General features: G+C 34.5%; 1 protein-coding gene across 2 annotated transcripts in view; it reads left to right on the top strand.

Annotated features, from left to right (window-relative positions):
* The window catches only part of LOC128673537 (chorion peroxidase-like), a 47453-nt gene that overhangs the window by 6583 nt on the left and 19590 nt on the right, over window positions 1–21280 (top strand). The gene's annotated exons all lie outside the window — the stretch shown is intronic.

Below are 21280 nucleotides of genomic sequence, written 5' to 3'. Positions count from 1 at the left end.
TATGTTTATTATATTCTCCATCGTTTTATTCTTCTTCATAGCACCAGTGGCTGGTAGATTCACAAGTGAGCGAATGATTTTCAAATTTATTTTTATTTTGAAATTTATTTATGAATTGATTTTTAATTTTTACACGATTTTATTTGATTTGCCCTGTCTGTGTGTTATATTGGGTCAAATTAAAATTAATTAAAAATTTTGATTACACCGTTCTCTAATCAAGTATTTCATAAGAAAGACGCAAGTTGTGAACCAGGATCGGCTCCTAGCGAGAAAACTAATAAATCCGTTTACTAGTTCTCTCGCTAGGAGCCGATCCTGGTTCACAACATGAGTCTTGCTACCAAAAGTAGCCAATTTAGTAAAATAGGTACTTACTTAATTATCAGTAAACCGTAGAAAAGTATGTCAGATCCTTATTAACGCCACGTGTCCTTTAAATGTCGCAACGCGAATACTCAAGAAGACTGTTTACATAGTTCAGAGAACGCGTCTAACACGCCATGTTGTAACGAAATTAGCTTAAGTTTAAGTTAACGCTTATTACTAATTAAGTAGTTCAAGAAATGTTGTAAAAACTTCGTTGTAACAGGATTTTAAACACTTTAGTTCCAGTGCTTTATTAACGGCAAGAGCCCGAATTGCTCTGTCGTGTTTCGTCGATGAGTATCTTTGTGCCAAACTTCAAACATCAAAATCGGTCCATTTTGAGTTTATTCATTACTATCAAGAATACAAAAATACAAAACTTTTCTCTTACTTACTATAGATTAAAAAAAAAACTGTTGCTACATAAAGTTATGTAGATTTTACAATTCAGTCATCAAAGGTCGAACTCATTGCATTTACATTGCCCTAAAATTTTATTTCTAATCCTTACTAATCTAGGTTTAAAGACATTTATTCCCATTAAGACAATTTGTCACTTACATGAGAACTTAAATTAATATTTACAACATTAGATATTCGTTCGTTGTCCCTAAAGGTTTCACAATAAAGTATTTAACTTACATAAAAAATAAAACAAAACATAATTGCCACTAGGTGGCAGATATCAAGTACAATAATTCACTCTTAATAATCTTCAATGATAAAGTGATATATTATATATTATTCTGTACAAATGTAATGCATAAACCGTTCTGAATCCACTTCAAGGTCCAGCCCACATCTGTCACCGCGCAACTCCTAACTGATGATCTTGTAAATGAAAGGAGCATCCCACTCATATCTACCTATATAAACAAACTGGTCAAGTGCGAGTCGGACCATTTGTTGTGTGAGATCCCTTTAAATATATATTTTAATATTCATTCTTAATGCGACAACAGAAATACATAATGTGAAATTTTAAACTATCGCGGTTTATGAGATACAGACCGGTGACAGACGGACACGAACAGCAGTCTTAGTGATAGCGTCCCGTTCTACCCTTTGGATACGGAACCCTAAAGAATGATGATCTTAAACTACCTTCAGAATGAAATGTACATACAATAGTTACTACTTAATCATGAGTAAACTACTTAGTTAAGAGATTTTGTAATAAATTGTATATCTTACTAATATTGTAAATGCGAATGTTTGTTAGGATTGACGCGTGTATGTTTGTTATTCTTTCACGCAAAATCTAATGAACGGATTGTTATGAAATTTGGTACACGTTTAGAATATTACCTGGAATAACACATAGGGTTTTTTTATCCCCAAATTCCCACGGGAGCGAGGCCCCGGTACGCAGCTAGTAAGTGTGTTATATATTATAAAAACAAAGTTATCAAAAATTTACGATGTAGTCACAACAGATAATGCAGCAGTTTGATAAATATGTTAAATTATTCCTCAATTATTCCTCAATTTACGTCAGGGGTTAAAAGTGACATACTAATTTTGACATAGCCGTGGGAAATCTAAAGTATTGCGCCCTTGGCCAGCCACTAAATTGGTCATTGTTATTGTATAATTAGTTAAATTAAATAAAAACAACCGCTAAATTAAAATTCGTTCAAGTATGTAACCATTTTATATTGGATTTATATAAATAATATAAATAAATAAATATATTATGACGAATCACACAGATTGAGCTAGCCCCAAAGTAAGTTCGAGACTTGTGTTATGGGATACTAACTCAACGATACTATATTTTATAACAAATACATATATAGATAAACATCCAAGACCCGGGCCAATCAGAAAAAGATCGTTTTCCATCATGACCCGACCTGGGATCGAACCCGGGGAATATACATTGGATTTTAGCTCAATATGTGTGATTTGTCCTAATATATATTTATTTATTGTCCTAATATATTTATTTAATATATTTATAACACAATCCGCGTCCAAGTATCCCATATTGTTCGCTGTGGTTTCACAGAAAACATCTTGTCAATCCTTACATATCTTTACAGACCTGTGCCGCGTCTATCTGTATGTTCGCGATGAACTCAAAAACTATTGCACGGATTTTCATGCGGTTTTCACCAATAAATAGTGTGATTCCTAAGGAATGTTTAAATGTATATTCATGATGGTTTTAGCCGGAACGGGCCACTAGTGATGAAACAAAGTCTTTGGCCGCGTCTGTCTATTCGCGATACATTCAAAAACTACTATACGGATTTTCAAGCGGTTTTCACTAGATATTGTGATTGTGAGGAAATATTAGGCGTAAAATTTATTGTGTTATTACCCGAGCGAAGCTTGGACGGGTCGCTAATTTTATATAAAAACCTTATTAACCATAACTAACTTATAAAGAGACATGTATGTCATAATAAATTACAAGAAAACTTATTTTCAATTGCTAAGTCCTACCCACCATAGCTAAGCACTATACATATCAATGAACTATTGTCCGTCTGTACACACGTACGTACAATGTCACGTTGCATAATTTGGCAATGAAAGCCTTGTAACCGCGCTAGTGTAATTTATTATGGCGCACCTGTCTGTCTGTTATATACCGACTACACATTATCGCAAAACTGAAACAGATGTCAACGCACATTGCGTAATTTGTATGAGAGCTCTTATTTACCGCAATGAAAAATACAGCAATGTGTGTCGAAAGTTTGACGAACTGAAATAATTTTGCAAGTTAAATTTCGTTGTTGATACAAGGTCTTCAAAATAAATAGCTCTTCCATTTTGACACTCCAGTTTTGACAAAGATTATTTATTTGGCAAAACATGAGTTTTCATTTTTTTACAATGTGGTGTTAAAAGAAAAGCTTAATCCTACATGTTTCACCGTCCACGGGTATGCAAATTTAAATCGAGAGCCTGCTATCATCCCACAAAACAATCGAAAATGAAATAAATAAAAGTAAGTACCTATTATTATTGAATGCAGTGACCGGACAATAAGTGTGTACCTAACAAAAGTGGCAAATTTGAGTTAATGGGTTTAGTCCAGTATTCGGATATCCATTTCTGTGAATCCTTGGAACATAAAATGGAGCCGATATCTTACTTTCTCAGGCACATGGATATTTGAATATTTTTTTATGTGTTAATGCATATGTCGTACTGATTTGGTGATGTCGATGAAACTTGGCAAACGGGTTTATCCTAGATTAATACTCCTTTACGAATATAACAATAATCGGTATAATAAGATTTCCATTTAAAAACTATATTGCTAAATTTCCTTTATAGGTAAATAGCGAAATTCTCTTTAATAATCTCAGGAAAATAACGCCAAATGAAAGCAGATTTTTACCACAGTTTAATCTCTCTATTGGCAACGAACTGGTAACAAGATTGTAATGTTTTATATCCATTCGTCGCTTTCATAGAACAGCTTTCATGACCCATAATGGAGACAGGAACCAGTTACGTCAGGAAGCCGTTATAACCAGAGATAATCGTGTTTTAAACTACAATTTCTAAGTGTAAAGAAAAAGGAGTATGTACCAAATTAATCCATCTGATATCTCGCGCATACTCAGATCTTAAGATAAATCCTGAAGCATGGTGGGTTACCATGCTTCATTTGTCCTAAGATCGTCCGAATTTTGGAACTCCACCTGGATTTTTAAATATTCAATAAATATCTATAACAAAAAGTTAAAAATAGTACGTCTGCAAACAAAAATTAAAATCAATGTTTAATACAAGTAGATCATATGAATGTCTGCGTAAATATGGAATGATTTTTTCAATAGTTATAATGAGATAAAAATCTCGAAATAAAACAAAATCCTATGACAGTTCATAAGGAATGAGAGGAGACGTTTTGATTTATTAATATAGTTATATATGTACAATATACATGTGTACAAAAAAGGACATTCAGTCTTTTGATGTACAACATAATTTAATCTTCTTTGTATACAAAGATTGTGAGATTTATACAAAGTGAAATATTGGAAAACAAGGAAATCCAATCAAGGGATTTTGGCAATATCCAATTCCAATCGGCGAAACGTGACATAATTTAACTGACATAATGTGATTGTGCGGTCTCGGTCGCTCTTTCTCACAAACTATGTGCAAACAGAAGTATAATCTCTCTCCCATCTTCGCGTGTCGTTTCATCCGGAGCTGTGACGTCCCAAAGCCCAAGGTTAGCGTAAAAAATTGCCTCTCTTTGCGAACGATATCATTGCCTATTAGCTAGGCTTGATGTCCCTTAGTCGCCTCGTACGACATCCACGGGTTGATATAGAGTGGTCCTATTCTTGAACCATACGCCCAAAGAGAAGGATAATATTTCACCAGAAACTCAATCGGTGAGTTCCACCGCTATCTAGTTCGATTCCAGTTTTATCCGGTCTGGTCCAGATTCGTCCTGGTGGTATACTCTGTGTGCATTTACTCAGTAGCGTGCATTAGCTAATTAATGATCACGCATAACTGTAATTCGCAGAGTTGATTTTAGTTCTTACTTCCGCAATTCTTTTATTTTACGACTTAAACTTTGGCAGTTTCCTCTACACTTGATTGGATAAGAGGTAAAATGTAGAAATATATCTATGTCAGAATTGTCACGAGAATTAAAACGATCAAAATAGCGCAATAGCTAAATTAAATTTGTACAGTTTGTCGTTTTTCAAACGCACAGAGCGTTAGTGCGTTACAAATACGCAATGGATTTTGAAACAATTTTTAGATTTTTTGTCAATAATTACCCAACAATAGACTGACCAATATGCTTTAGATACAGATTCTCTCTTTATTTTATAAAACAAAAATAAAATTGTCTTTCTTACTTAAGTAATATTATTTGCCTTGATCGACTTGAGTAAAATCACAACTATCCTGTTTATTGCAGTCGAGTAAGTACCAGAATATTGGTCAGCCAACCGGCAAAAGGCCAAGTTCGACAACCTCATGCAGGAAGGTGCGTATGCGCACGGTCCGTGATTACACAAAACAATATGAGTATAGAAATAAAGCGGAATACCTGCAGCACCCAGAGTAGAGGAGAAAGAAGTCAAACTAAAATACGAGGTCTTTGCCAATATCCTATTTTAATGGTCGCTTTTTAATAATTTGCCACAAGAATTGACAGGAATCATCAAAATCTCAATGTTATATGTTAAATAACAAGTTTTTTTTACAAAAGAATTCATTTTTGCCACAAGCTAGTCGTCAGAGAGATCTTGTGGCATTTAACGCCTGACAAAAAAACCCATGTCCGTGCTGTAAACCGTTAAGGAATTCCCACGTTGGGAATCCGATCCTAGGTGTACCATCAGGTCATGTTTATCATAATAATGCATTGTCATGGAAACTGAACCAAAGTGGGAAGTTACAACTCCGTAGAACAACTGCAATCAGAATCCAGATATAAATTAGAAATCGGGTACAATTACTCGTAGACATTTGATTTTTTGACGGATAAAATGTAATCTTATTGACATTTAAATTCAGAAGCATTCATGTTTATCTTATTTAAATTGTTTTTCTTTTTCTTTATATATATTTTTGCACACCATTCTATGGTAAGGCATTTTGAGTCTTAAGTGTTTTAAGATTTTATATATCAGTTTACATTAGTTTTTGCAAGTAAAATATCTTTTTTTTTCGCACACCATAAAGAACAACCCCTGTACCATCGCTGTTTTGTGACGCAGATAAAATGGAAAGTGGAGAAAGCGCACCTTGCACTTGAAAGCGAAAGGCGACCCATCATCATACAAAGTGTTTGCTTGACTGCATGCAGTTATCTCGTTAATAACAAGGACGTAACAAGGTTCTAATTTACTTTCGTTTAATTAGTTATGAGCTGTAATTAAAAGTAAATCATATATGTGTAATTATAAATTATATAATGTACATTAAGACGTTATTCATATTTTTGTAATTATACTATGCCGTGGGATCTCTATATTAATTAAAAATAATTTGGTAAAATATTACAAAATAAGTTGAGCACACAAGTTTTAAAATATTACAAATTAAATTGAAGACTTTAATTACTTTAATTATTATTATTGTATTTAATTATATGAAAAAATGGATTGTTTGCAGTCACGCTACAAGTGCTATATATATTTGGATGAAATTTAGTATGCTGATAGAGTAGCATATATAGAACAACCGAATTTCTCACGGAAACGGAGATAAAATTTGAATTTGAAAAAAAAATAATTTTAAGCATTATTTCAGGGTTGTGACGCTGGGGTGCCCAGATCAGCGTAAGATTCGGTTTTGATTTTACAACCGGCCTGCCTGACGTTATCCCTCCTTGGGAATGTTATTGTTGCCTGCCAACAAAACTTAGTGTTCCTTAGTTGCCTCATACGCCATCCATGGGAGAATATGGACCTCTTCTAAGGTGGCACACGCTACTATAATAATAATAATAATAAGTGCGTAGGGATGTGACGACCCCATCGCCCGCTGGATTTCCAGTGCAATCAGTCACCGCAGGGCAGCTTATGGCGAGCTGTTGGTGAGCGGCGTCACCACGGACCCGATCTCCAGGGGACCACACACACATGCACCTACACACACATACACACAGTAACACGTCCCTGCCTCTGTCTTGCCTTAGCCGGCCGGTCAGAGTGGAGTAGCAAGAGCAGAACATTCGCTCCAGGGTGGAAGTGTATTGCACGTAATGGCGTAATAACGGGGAAACCCGCTCTCGGGCAGCCCCGTGATGGTGAAACCGGAGCCGCACCTCTCGACACCCTCAGCCGCTCTACTAGTGTTGCCCTCTTTGCTGCAATTTTGCATCGTGCAGCTTTTTTCGGGGGCCCATTGACAGAGCTGGCGAGTCACCGCCTGCCTATTTTATCCGTGTTTATACATTGGTCAGGCAGGCGACATAGTTTTGTCTCATAGACCTGAATACACATACACAAGCCTATTCAACCCAATAGCCCTATACGTTGTAGTATACATTATATTCCAATAGTCCTGCACTTTCTAAAAATTGTTCGCAAGTACATCTCCGTGGCGTGCTTGCGAGCATGCTTTGGATCGTGCCCCACACCATTTTAGATCAAACATCTCACAAGGCCTCTACATGTTGGACCCATGTCCCCATGCAAGCCTCAAAGGACCGGGCTACGGCCCGTGAAACTTTTGAGAGATACAAATAATAATAATAATATTTTTATGTATTAAAATTCATGTATTGGTCCAAAACGGATGTTTCTCTTTAATTAATTAACCATCTAATGAGATTCTTGACTTTTGCAAATGGCGGTTGAGTCTCTTGGATATATATTTCTTCATGAATATTCTAGCTTTTCTAATTTATAATCCTGCTAGCATTATAATTTTTACGAAACTAACTTATTATAAAAAGAATTCCCCCTGTCGAGCCTGTCGGTATGTTTATACATATATTCGAGACGTGTTTATACACTGACCTGTATAAACACGTCTCTTAATTTAACCTCATCAAATTAAACGATAGATTGTCCGTGTCACTCTTAGCAATGTCTCATGAAAAACGGTTCAGCTTTCCAGACATGTGTGTCTAGATGACAGCGATCGAGATTTCTTATATCACGTTCCAATTATTTAGTTTTATAAGCATGTAATTATTCATTCCAAAACAAGAGCGGTAAAAAACAAATACTTCTTATAAATGACAATTTAAGTATATAAACGACTAGCATTTGCGCGCGGCGTCGCCCGCGTTCATTTCGTGCGTCCGCTCGTAATTTAGTATTGACAATATCTTGGGTTCTAAGCAACGTATCGCAATGAAACCTATATCAGATTTTAAGTTAGTCCATCCGCTATACAAACCGCATCAAATTCCATCCAGTAGTTTTTGCGTGATGCGTGAACAAACATACAAGGCTGTCCAGGATTAATGTTTCACTGGCCACCGACAAAAAAAAAAGAATTGTTTTATTTTTAATATAAATATTTTTTCACACAATGACAGATACAAATTTTCCCGCCGATTGCTTGTATGTGATTTTTGATAAATTCATTGTTAATTTGGAAAAGACAATATAATTTCATTTAATTACCACTACATAGTTTTATTTATTGCTGACCAAAGATTTTGGCCACAGGCAGACAAAAATTTGGTTTATATCAGTCCCATAAAGACCCTCCATAACTATGTTACTTGAATATCTCCTATGTACAGACATAGCTCACTTACAGTTTTATTATATGTATAGATGAATTTAATAGCTAAGGATAGTATATGTTTTAGCTTTCCCTTATGTATTGTTCAACGCGACAATGGAGAGAGCCTTTATATACTAAGTATTTAGATTACTTTAGTTGATTGTCTTCATAATATAAACAAATATTGTGTTCGCGAGGTGAGTTTGTATGTTTGAGGCGGGTAATTTCCGAAACTACCGAACTGAATTTCGAAAATTCTTTAACCATTAGAAAGGTACATTATCCAAGATTAGTATAGGCTATATTTTATCTCAAAATTCCCACGGGAGCGAAGCCCCGGGCAACCTCTAGTATTTAATATACACTATCACGTTTTCAGTTTCATTGGTGAGTTTGTATCCCATAAGACAAGTTTCGAATTTACTTTGGGACTAAATCAATTTGTATGTTTTGTCTGTTTCTATAATATTTATTTATAAAGCGAAGTCACGACACACGAAGACCACATGTAGAACTCAGATTTATGTGGAATTGAGATTCTAAAATGATAATTGTTTGCTAGCCTCTGAGAAGCCCATAAGAATCTCCAGGTTTATCCTTGGTCCCCTTTCCCTTGCTTTTCACGATCTGCACAGAAGCTAATTTTTATATGTATAAGACCTATATTTGTTAATTGACGTCCTTGGAGAAAAGGCTGCGGTGAAGTTTGTTGCGCCGCTTCTTCTTCACATGCGCTTTGGAAGCCGGCAGTAGACTTAGTTTAAGTAATTTTTGACGTCAATAAGTGATGTATATCATCCTAAATTGAATAAAGATTTTGAATTTGAATTTGAAAGAAGGAGAAGCAGCTGGCACTACTATGCCTTACTTTGTATCCCAAACCAACATGGAAAAATTTCACCATGATTAATTTGTGTATCGAATCGACTGAGTGGAAATCTTCCTCATTTTAAATTTACGTCCATCCTGCATAATGATTCTAACTTTTGGTTTGGAAAAAATCTCCTATCGAGTTCCATTCTCCATAAATTTTGGTAATTTTATTAGTAGAAATCCTGATTGTCTCAAAACGGTCATAAAACGCATTTCTCTGACTATCTCGCGGTAGTACCAAAGCGGTGGTGGTGATCTGGCGAGCGTCTTCCGCTTGCGAACCGAAAGGTCCCAGATTTTAATCCTACTCGTGCCACATGAGTCGGTATTCCAATCTAACTCATGTATAACATTGTATGTAGTTCATTGATCACTTGCTTCCGGTGAAGAAAACATGGTGATGAAACCAACACACTGGTTGATTGCAACTTGTGTGTGAAATGGAGAAGGTAACGGCAAACCACTCCATTAATAGCGCCAAAAAAGTCGTTGTGTGTGTTTCGTTCCATGCATCCATTACCTCGACGCACAGCCATGAGGAATACGACTATGAAGAGAAGAGAAAGAATTATCAAGCAGAAAACTAATTTGTAACTAATCAACGTATTAATCCCTCACACTTTACAATGTAGAAACTGCAATTTCTACACTGATAGCAAAAACGGGCCTAGTTCTCAGACAATGGCGGAGAACTATCATAACTTGACAGTCCCATGAGAATTATACGATAGAAAGCAGCCATTATATTTTTATGCCATTATTATGCACACTGGAGATATTTCTTTTGAGAAATCTGCGTCGAGAATAAACTTATCTTTATTAGATTTTTTACCCGGGGTTTTTTTGCCACGGGAACGGCATTTATTCCCGGAATTAAGATTAACAAATTAAGATTTTTTTAAGAAACTAACATTTGCCCGCGGCTACGCCCGCGTGAATTTTCCACGGCAACATTTTTTGCTCGGGATGCAATGTACCCAATGGCCTTCTACATACTTGAAACTATATGCATACGCAAAATTTCAAGATTGAAGGATTGGTTCAGCAGGTAAAGCGTGAAGTGGTAACAAACAAACCTACTTTTGCTTTTATAAAATTAGGATTATAAGAAAGTTAGTCCTTCTCGTTTTTCCTACCTTGTAAATAATACTTTCCACTAAAATTCTTTATGTAGTGTTGTATAATCTGTCAAAATATATTTTTAATTTTCACTGAGATATAAATGTAGTGCTAGCAATAGCCTTAAAGTTAACGTCAAAGTTGACTGGCGCAACTCACCCAAAAACTGAGATTTTTTTTACCTGCTTTACATAAATTTTGTTGTGAACAAAACAGGACTGTCTAGGTTTTAATATCGACTTAGTGTGTTTGGGACAAGGCGAACTAGACTTTAATGATGAGAACGTCCGAAATTATTCGTAAAGGTTAATACAAGGATAATCAAGACTCACGTTGATACGGATGTTTATAGAAAATTTTGAAATTTATCAAATTATCTTTATCATTTAAAATTTAAATTAATCGGAAGGGCACTTTTTCACGTCAATTTGTTTCTAAAATTCAAAAATTCTTCAACCTTGGATCGATTCTTTGGATCGACTTATTAGAATATTAGAAGCGATACGATAAACTAATTTTACTAAATTTATCCCTTGTGTGGACCCATGTAATTTGTTAGTTAGTACATTTGCTCCAATCTTATAACAAAAACAAAGCCTTTATTCTACCAAATAAAATACTTATTACTATAAATAACATTCATGTTTAAGTCACTATATTGAATCCTTAATTGGAAGTCGCCTCTGTGGCGTAGGCCACCCCCAGTTTTCTCTACGCCTTGCTCGCCTCATCCAAGTCGATCCACATACTTTTTTAAAACCATCACTCCACCTTGCCTTTGGTCTACCTCCCTTTCTTTTCCCATCTCTCGGTCTCCATTCCGTCACTTATTTTGTCCATCTATCATTTCCTTCAAATTCAAATCATTTATTCAGAAATTAGACCCTTCACAGGCACTTTTTCTCGTCAATATTTATAGTTATTTCTCACAAGCTACAAACTACTGGCATTTCGGAACGACCACTGCTGAGAAGAAATGCCGAAAGAAACTCATTTGAACAGTGTTGGTCCCTATCATGCCAGATCGGCTTACCATTATTGTTTCTTACAATGTTTTTTTTTCTTTCTAATAATATATAAAAGTACATAATGTACATAGTCAAAAGGTATATCAAAACAGGTTATGATTGTGATCCGAGTGCTGAGTGGTGAAACACAATTAACTTACATGAAAATATATGAGAAACGAGATGACCAGTTCCCTCTGGCAGCACCCGTCCTAGCATAAGTGTCAGGCCCTTTTCAATTTTCGATTTCTTATTCTGAAAATTATATTTGTGATCTTTGTTTTCTTTCTTATGGATTCGTTTGTAAATCTATTTGATAATTAATTCTATTTGATAATTTCAAGTTCAACATACTTCTTATAACGACATAGTCGTATTTAATTGTACCCTGAGTGAGTACACACGTATATGATTAATTTTAGTTTGTTATAGGTTGTAAAGTTATTTATATAAACTACACTATCGAATTGGGTTAGCCTGTAAAGACAGATGTTGGTTGTGAATAAATAAATAAATCTTATTTTTAAATATTTGACGATGGAATAATGGGAGAAAACATTTAACTTAAATAAGTTATAAATTATTTATTATAAAGTTTCTTACTTTCAAAAATACATTTCATAATACAATAACTATCGTCTTGCAGTTTACCTTTTGGGCACTTGGAAAAGGTGATAGACGGACGCACTGATATTAATATAGATATAATTGGAAATGTAATAAACAACAGGTTCACATAGCTCTAAAATCTATCAGTGTGTATTCACGAGTTAAATACCAACTCGTCAAATGTATATACATAATTGCTAAGTAAGACAGTAACTATATCCTGTCCTAGGCCAGATTACCTAACGTTATAGCTTTAACCTTTTAAGGTTTAATGCTTCTTCAACGGCTCTAGGTATACGTGGTGGAAGCCAGATTTTAAAATAAAAAATATGTTTTAAATATGGGTTTGATCGATACGGCCAATAGCAGCAGCATAGAATACAAAATCGGGAAAGTCTTAAAAATATGCATAATCATGATAAAATAAACTCTCTCATCTCTGCATGTTTCCGGTTTCTTTCGAGGTTGTGAAGCCGTGAAGCCCAGGGTGAGCAACATTTAAAAAAATTGTACATTAAAAAATAATTAACCGTCATATAAACATAAAATGTTATAACAACTTTTAGAAATCATCACTGTGCTATTCAAACAAACATAGTTTTTTTGCGAATATATACCTAATTGCGACGTCAATTCTTAATGTTATTTAGTGTGGAACATTTGAACGAGTCCAGAAATGGACGATTTTATTTTGATCATATCTTTGAAAGTATTGTCCTTATCGCAGAATATTTTTCGCTTTTCGCCACGACACATGCTGAGTGGGGTCCACTTTGGTGCATGCTTTAATTCCGGATTGTATTGTCAACTTAGTTTTAATTGTCATTGTGTACCAAATAAACTATTTTTCTTTCTTTCTTTCTTTCTTTTCACGGCTATTTAGGCTTTGGAATAGTCAACATAAAAAAAGGCGTCGTTTACCATGTAATCATCTTGTTATTCGCTTCTATATCGTAACACGTCGATAATTTACCGACAAACCCAGGAAAGCCAGCTCTAAATGGAAAGTTAATCATGTCACGTCACATACCAAACGCATGTTTAGAATTTTTCCTACATTTTGAGATCTAAGATAAACCCCTTTTAGTCTGTGGTCCATTGAGCTTTTTAAGTTTTATGCATAAGTTTGTAATTTATAAAAGTGTAATAAACAAAAAGTGTCTGCATAAAAACAAACCCGGTTAAGTGTTAAATCATACTTTAAACTAAAGTATGTTTTGTCACTCTCGCACTTTGCAGTAATTGACATTGACAGAACTCGTTCTGTCAATGTCAATTACTTGTCAATAATTTGTCTCGACAAAACGTAATATTTTAGCTTAAAGAATGCTTTCCCTTTTTTATTAATAACAGAGATAGACTATGAGAAGTCCAAATGCTGGCTAAATGCCGATAAAAAGCTATTTTGTAGTTGTCTATAGGCGAAGTCGTAAAAAAATTTTTTCCAATATTTATTTTCGTTTGCTTCAGAAGGGCCTGATTTTAGTGAGGTGAGTGTTTCGTAATCATTATGTCAAAGTTTACCATTCAAACGTGTTATGTTTGCTTATGTTATGTTTTATGTGTTCAGGGTCAATATTTGACCACATAAAGTTGCCGAACATACAGAACAGCCATGTTTTTGCATAACATTTTTACATAAATAAATTTAAAAAAATACAAAATTATTCTTATAATACAAAATTCCTGTGTGTTCCTAAATTTTAACCTATACATTTTTAAACTGGATAAAATGTCAGTACCTTGTCCCAGTTACCTTAACTGTCTCATATGAAAACGCCAACAATATACTATACAAAATTTAATAAAATCGAATCAATCAAGCGAAATGTTTGGTAATAACAACAAGTCAGGGATGTAACCTTAGAAAAAGTATATAAAGATAGTGCTGAAAGCGAGCACAATATTTTCAATCAACAAAGCTTTATACTTCAGAAGTTACGACACAGTTTACGAGTAGGTCTCATGGGTTATTATGAAACAATAGTGGACGCGTTCCCAAGCGATAGGAAAACTGATTAATTCCTAGCTATAGATTGGTTTTATCGTGATTTTTTGATAATCCTTACTTAGCGAAGCGATCTCGTTTGCTTCGCTAAGTACAAGTCAACCTGGAGTAAAAATAAATATATTTTTTGTATGTAAGTTTGTAACGCGATAACTTTCGAACCGTTAGTCTGGTTTTGATGAAATTTAAAAGGTATGTAGAATCTGTCAACAGAATTTAAGTTCGTGGGGCATCAAAACCGGTTAAGTCGTTTTTGAAATATTCACAATTTTGTAAAAACTCATCAAAAAATCATTGTGTTCGCGAGATCTATGTTCGTGATACACAACTAGTAATATTTTTTTAAATGTGTTACATTCCACATAGTGGCCACGACCCCCAGCCATGAGAAAAGAATAAGCTAAAAATACTTTGGTTTTCATGTAATACGTATGACAAATTAAATATGATAAAAGTGTAACAATATGATGACGTCACGTTGTCGCGTGCGTTCGCGTTACGCAAACGCGGTAACGTTAACGGAACCGAACGTGGCTATAACGCGATATTTTGCGTTTGGGGTACACCAAGAGACCGTAATGTATTTTAGACCAATTATAAACAAAAATCTGGTAAAAAGAATAAACTTAAACTACATCCAAATCAATATATATATATATATATAACTCGTCCCTTACTGAGTGACTGACAGACAACGCTCCGCCGAAACTACTGGACGTAGAAAGCTGAAATTTGGTGGGTAGATTCCTAGGACAGTGTAGGGGAGCACTAAGAACGGATTTTTACTCACATACGAAGTTGTAGGAAAAATCTAGTCTGTAATATAAGTGATTGAGTTGAAACTATCTATGTTTGCTTGCAGGCCGTCACTTGAACTTATCTTCTATCTTGTAAAAACTTAAAAATGTGACTTGCAATAAATAAATCCAAATCTGAATATGGTATTAAAATTTGCAACAGAAAGGTCAAATAAACGTGAGTGAGGCCAAGGTACGTGAATGCTTCAAATTTTGTACAATAGTCTCTTGATTCTTCTTCATAGTCGTATTCCTCATGGCTGAGGGTCGTGGTTATTACGTGGGATGAAACACACTGAACAACTTTCTTGGCCATTATTAATGGAATGGTTTGCCATTGCCTTCTGCATTTCACACACAAGTTAATAAGAATCAACCAGTGTGCAGGATTCGTCACGATGTTTTCCTTCACCGGAAGCAAGTGCTGGTCGATGAAAACTACTATACACGAGTCAGATTGGTTTACAAAGTTATTAACAACCAAATAGATAGTCCTGCGCTGGTTGGACGATTTATATACAATGTTCCTTCTCGTATGCCAAGGTACCCATGTAAATTATTTAATATCAAATTTTGTAGAACAAGAATGGGTCGTAATTCACCTGTTGTTCGATTGGCCCGTCTGTACAATAGCCTATCAGGCAAGTTGCCCGAACTTGACATTCACTTCCAGAGCCTTCCAAAATTTAAGAAAATTCTAAAGGCCAATGATTTACTTTAGGTTGTCGCTGTTATTTTTCTTTATATGCTACTTACTACCTACTTTATTGTTGTTATTTTTTTTTTCCATTTTTGTTTAATTATAATATTTCTCTTTGAAAACCTATTGCAAAATTTTAACGCATGCTGTGGTTAACCTGTAATTGTAAGTGCAGTTAGCTTAAGGTAATTTTATTTGTACTGATTTTTTTTCTGTATGATATTGCTGTACTTATGTTGGTAACCCTATAAATAAATAAATAATAAATAAATAAATACAAACTCATGTGGCACGAGTAGGATTCGAACCTGGGACCTTTCGATCCCCAGGCGGGTCTTAACCATCACCGCTTCTCTTATTACACAGTCTCTTGATTAGACCTATTAAAAGCGCTAGAAACGACATGACGTGTTTTTATTTAATTTCTTAAGACTTAAAAGACGCAACACAATATCTAAATATCAAGCCGTAGAAGTGAATAGTTAGTGTAAAAATACAAGTCATTTTACTCTCAGTGTACACATCTTCCGCTCAAGAGAAAGTGATCTCAGTTTGTCTGTATGTTAATTACTTAAGATGACAGTTCCACGCGACAACATTACGTGTTCTTAATATCTGGAGTTTAGTTGTAAATGTACGTGTTTCTTAATAATAATATCTCAGAAATTTCCATAGTTTCCATTTCAGTAATTGTCAGCAAGACTTGTTATTGATAGGGTTGAATATACATTTTTTGTTGCAACTTTTTTTGCATTTTAAAACAATCTTATTTCAGGATTTTCAGGAGACTTTAATTTTATACTACTTTCCTAAATTTAAAACCTAATTTTATCATACTTAGTTTAACAATATTATTCTTCCATTATTCTCCATAGATATAGGAACATTACAATGTAATATTCTAATATCTGTGTTACTTATTATCATACTGCCTATAACTTTGACGGTAACTTTAATCTGCACGCCGCGCCGTCGCCGCCGCCGGCCGGGGGGTTTTTCTGCGCAGGTTATAGTCGACGTCAAATTTAACTAGTGCCACGCACTCTGAGTTGCACCGTCAAATTTAACATAGATTTTAATCGGCGCGCCGACGTTTCTTGGATAAAATGGACTCTGCGTGTTTCTGCTCAAGTCAAAAGTCAACGTCAAATTTGCCCACTGCAACGCACAACAGTGACTTTCCATGTCATGTTCTGTCAAATGCCTTTTGGCGACTTGAATGAAATCTGACATCAGTGTTAGCAACAACCCACTCGATATTAACGAATGAAGACACTTTACTGTCCACTACAACATACTAACTTTACAACCTATTACGAAAGTAATTAAGGAAATTTAAATGAGTTTATGACTATTCGAAGTCGCCATTGTGCAGCAAAGACGGTCGACCACGCCGGGATGTTATGTCATACGAGGAAAAGATTTCTTTTCAACAATTTTTTTTTGTTTTATATTTTTGAAATAGCGTGGCTGTTGGTTCCATTCAATTTCTTTCAATTGTTTCTTAATGACACAGTAAAATTATCCGGTCGTTGAACTTTAAAGCTTATGAGGCTTTGGAACTATACTTTGTAAAATATAACCCGAGTCATATGACAGCAGGATGAATCGATACATTCGAAATGAGAGCGACAGAGACAGATGTATTATTTTCATACTATTTGACATCTGTCATTATAATCAAGTTGTATTTTATAAAATAAAACTATATTGTATTTTGTAACATACAAATTATAAATAAATGATCGTTTTGTTATCGAACTATAGCTACCGTCGTAAAAAATGCTATTTATTTTTTTTCGGTATTTAAGGTAATTCTTTATTTTTGTTGACATATAGGTAGGTGTAGTGTACGCGCGCATGCGTCAGGCACGTCATTCGGCCATTGACTGGATCCGAGTGTGCGTCGGTTGCATTGTGTGTACCTACATATTACGTGGTAATAAAACTTATTTTATTAATCCCTGAACCCTATAGTACTCGTAGGTAGTGTTCTAACATATTTTTTTCGATTTCTGCTCTAATTTCATCTGTCTTCAAAACCAAAACTGTTTTTATTCCAAATTATCATTTTATAAGCGAGTTTATAGCTATATCTCGAAGCCTAGGGTCCAGTTGAAAAATAAACTTAATTTTTAGTAAATGCGGCTGGTTTTACGACCGCCTACCTGCCTAACGTGAGACTGCTGTTGTTACCTATCAGATGATAAGTTGTTTTTTTCAAATGATTGTAATTATGATCATAGCTGACATACTAATGAGAAGAGCAGATATAAAGAGAGCTAATAATAGAATGACCTCATCCTTTCGTGACCGCAGCTCCGAACTCAACATGTTGGGTTCAGTTGGGCATCAGACCTTTCGTGTTTATTGTAATTTCTCGCTTTCGACGTTAATTTCCAAGGCCGAGACACTTTCGCGTCAATTACACACATAATTACACTTTCTAGGCTTCTGTGATTACCATATCGAAACAACGATGTCATAGTTAAGCTTCTAATATCCAAATAAATCCATAAATGAAATGACCCAGTAGACAGAACTTCAATATAATTTATTCATCGAATACACTACATAAAAACAAACAAAGTCGCCGTCCACTGTCTGTCTGTTTCTGCCTTCTTTTAAATAACACAACGGGTTTTGATGCAGTTTTCACTGTTATTTAGACAATTTATTCCCGAATGTTTATTCATACATAAATAATACCAATCGCTAAATGTTAGTATTGTTATAATGTTATATAAAATTATTAGGTTTATAGATGTGGAATTCATTTTGCCACATCGGAGTGATAGTCTAATAAAAAACACATTACTTAATGTCAAGGGCTTTACTTATGTATAAGAATACATTAAATAAAACAAATAAGTATACACTTATCTACAAGATAGAGATCTAACTTAAAAATTTTGAATTGAAATAATGAACTATGAACTTTAAATCTAGACAGATTATAACATCACGGCCGTACATAATGCCAAAAGTTTCATTCGAAGATTATTTCGTCGCTACAAACCTAATTATTGATGTGAGAAAATGACATTATATGATATAACTTACATACTCAAAACATCATTGCATTTTTTTTGTAAAGTGTCAAAATCCTTACTATATATAATATAAATGTATTTGTAGGTTAACGTCAAAACGCAGCATTGGTTTGAGGTGATATTCCTCGAAGCAAACCAAACCAAATGGCGCACCTTACCTAATTCTCAAAGAAAACATTTTAGCGTCTCAACGATGCTCTAGCACTCATCTCTGCACCAAATATCACATCAATCCACCTGCAGTCTTTAATTTTAGGCATTATAACTACTTCGCCACAGTGGTCGGCAATAATCCAGAATCCCCACATGAGCGAAACCTCAGGACGCAGCTAGTTATATATCTCTCGTTCTCATCTAAACATTTTCCGGATCCACTTTCCTATTTTTCGTCTCCACTTCGCACGGTCGTCGACATCCCTAGTTGTCAGACCATATTTCTTTTATCTATGTGTCACGCAGTAGACGATTGTCACGCTCACCCTTGACGACATCAAGCCAACACTTCTTAGGTTATTATATTTCAGACAATATCCTAATCCTGACTAATATTATAAATGTGAAAGTAAGTTTGTTACCTCTTCACGCTCTATCCACTCAACCAATCTTCTTGAAGTTTTGCATACATAGTTTGAAGTACGGAGAAGGACATAAGGTGCCTTTCTTCCCGGAAAAATAACTGCTCCCGTGGGAAATCAGGTATATTATAGCTTTATAAGTACTGATTATAATATTGTAGCTGCTTCCTTCTTTCGTATTTCCTCCAACCTTCCTGTCTGTCACATAATCATGTAATCATATCGATATGGCAGTGAAAGCGCAGTCGATCTCGAAACCCACTCAAGCGCGTATTAACTATATAATAATAACGATGGAAAGTGCGTTGTTTGTTCAACAATAACTATTCTTGTTTCAATTTTGTTATGTAATGTAAATTTAATAGTATATTACATTCTATACTGTATAACTTACTTTAAAAAAATGTTTGTACTTATCTAATTTTTTATGTGGAAATTGGCTCAGTATGATAATGCTTTTCTTTAAAATTTAATCGTTAGCGAATCCTAAATCCTTTCCAACTATAATATTTTAAAAGCGAAAATATATTTCTTTACTTCTTTGTTGCCTCGTCGTGTTTCTACTCAATCAGTTTTCTTGAATTTTTTTTAAATAAACACATAGAAGTATGAAGAATTACATAAGCTAACTTTTATTCTAAAACGTAGTACACTTCCCGTGGCAAATTAATACCGCAGACAAAAGTTACTTTATCACAAAAATGATGTTAATATCAATATTAAAATTATATATATTCGGTGATCGTCTAAAAATAATCTCTACTTAAAAATGCTAATAGATTCACAAATAAAAATTGATCAGTTACAAAATGGCCTTGAAAGTTTATGCCAAGGATCTTAACAGACAGACTCATTATGCAACAGACAGGATGGGAGGATGTAAACTAGTTTTGAATAGTCATTAATTCCGGTTTCGATAAAAGTATTATAATCATCAGAGTAAATTTATTCTCTCGTCTTTAATAACTACTTAATTAATATTTAAACAAGTAAATTTTATTAAAATTTCTCGCTCGTAGACAATGTTGATCTCTCTAGACATAGATCATCTATATATCTATAATTATAATAAAACTGTAGGGCCTTTCTATATATAATGCTGGAACTGAACTAAGTAAGTACATAGGAGATAATTACGAGAAAAAGTAGGAGAGGACTTTTTATAGGTATTCTTCACTAGTCGTAAATATATGTATATATTTTTTAAACTGTCTTTTGAAAGAAAGATTAAAAATTTATTTAATATAACCACTAACATAGCACACTATAATTTGTTATAAAATATAGTATCGTTGAGTTAGTAATCTTATAACACAAGTCTCGAACTTATTTTGGGGCTAGCTCAATCTGTGTGATTTGTCTTAATATATTTATTTATTTATTTATTTCGAGACACAGAATAACCATGCAGAAAATATCAATATGGCTCAGCATATGATATTTCTAACAAAAATACATAATTGTCAAAATTTTACAAATACACGCTAAACACAAAATAGTTAAACAAACAAAGATATATTTTATTCATGATGACCATAACTTGCGCGAGTTTCATAAGTAAAAGTGTTGCCATGCCTTAGGGTTGCCATCTATACATGCGCACAGACAATCGCATATCAAGAACAGGGTAACATAGACCTTTACGTCATGGTAATAGCAGCGAATTTGCAATAACTGTACGGGACTGTCACCGCATTTTATCATCCCGTATTTGTCCCGTATTCTATATGGTTGTGAAAAGTGAACATGAAATTTACATTCACAAAATCCAATCAACTCTGGAATGCTCCTGGAATCTTGGAGTATGAAACGGTTCTCCGACAATTGCTTCGTCTACGAACGTTTCGCCGACAGAATGTCTCCTCTATTTTGTCGGCGAATCGTTCGTAGATGAGGGGTTCTGTCGTTCAAACGCCCGATGTCGAAACATTCTGTCGACGAAACGTTCGTTGACGAAGCAATTGTCGGAGAACCGTTTCAGAC

This window comes from Plodia interpunctella, chromosome 11 (assembly GCF_027563975.2).
Source record: "Plodia interpunctella isolate USDA-ARS_2022_Savannah chromosome 11, ilPloInte3.2, whole genome shotgun sequence".
NCBI lineage: Eukaryota > Metazoa > Arthropoda > Insecta > Lepidoptera > Pyralidae > Plodia > Plodia interpunctella.
Note: the sequence above shows the minus strand (reverse complement) of the source record. Positions and strands in the feature narration are given on the sequence as shown.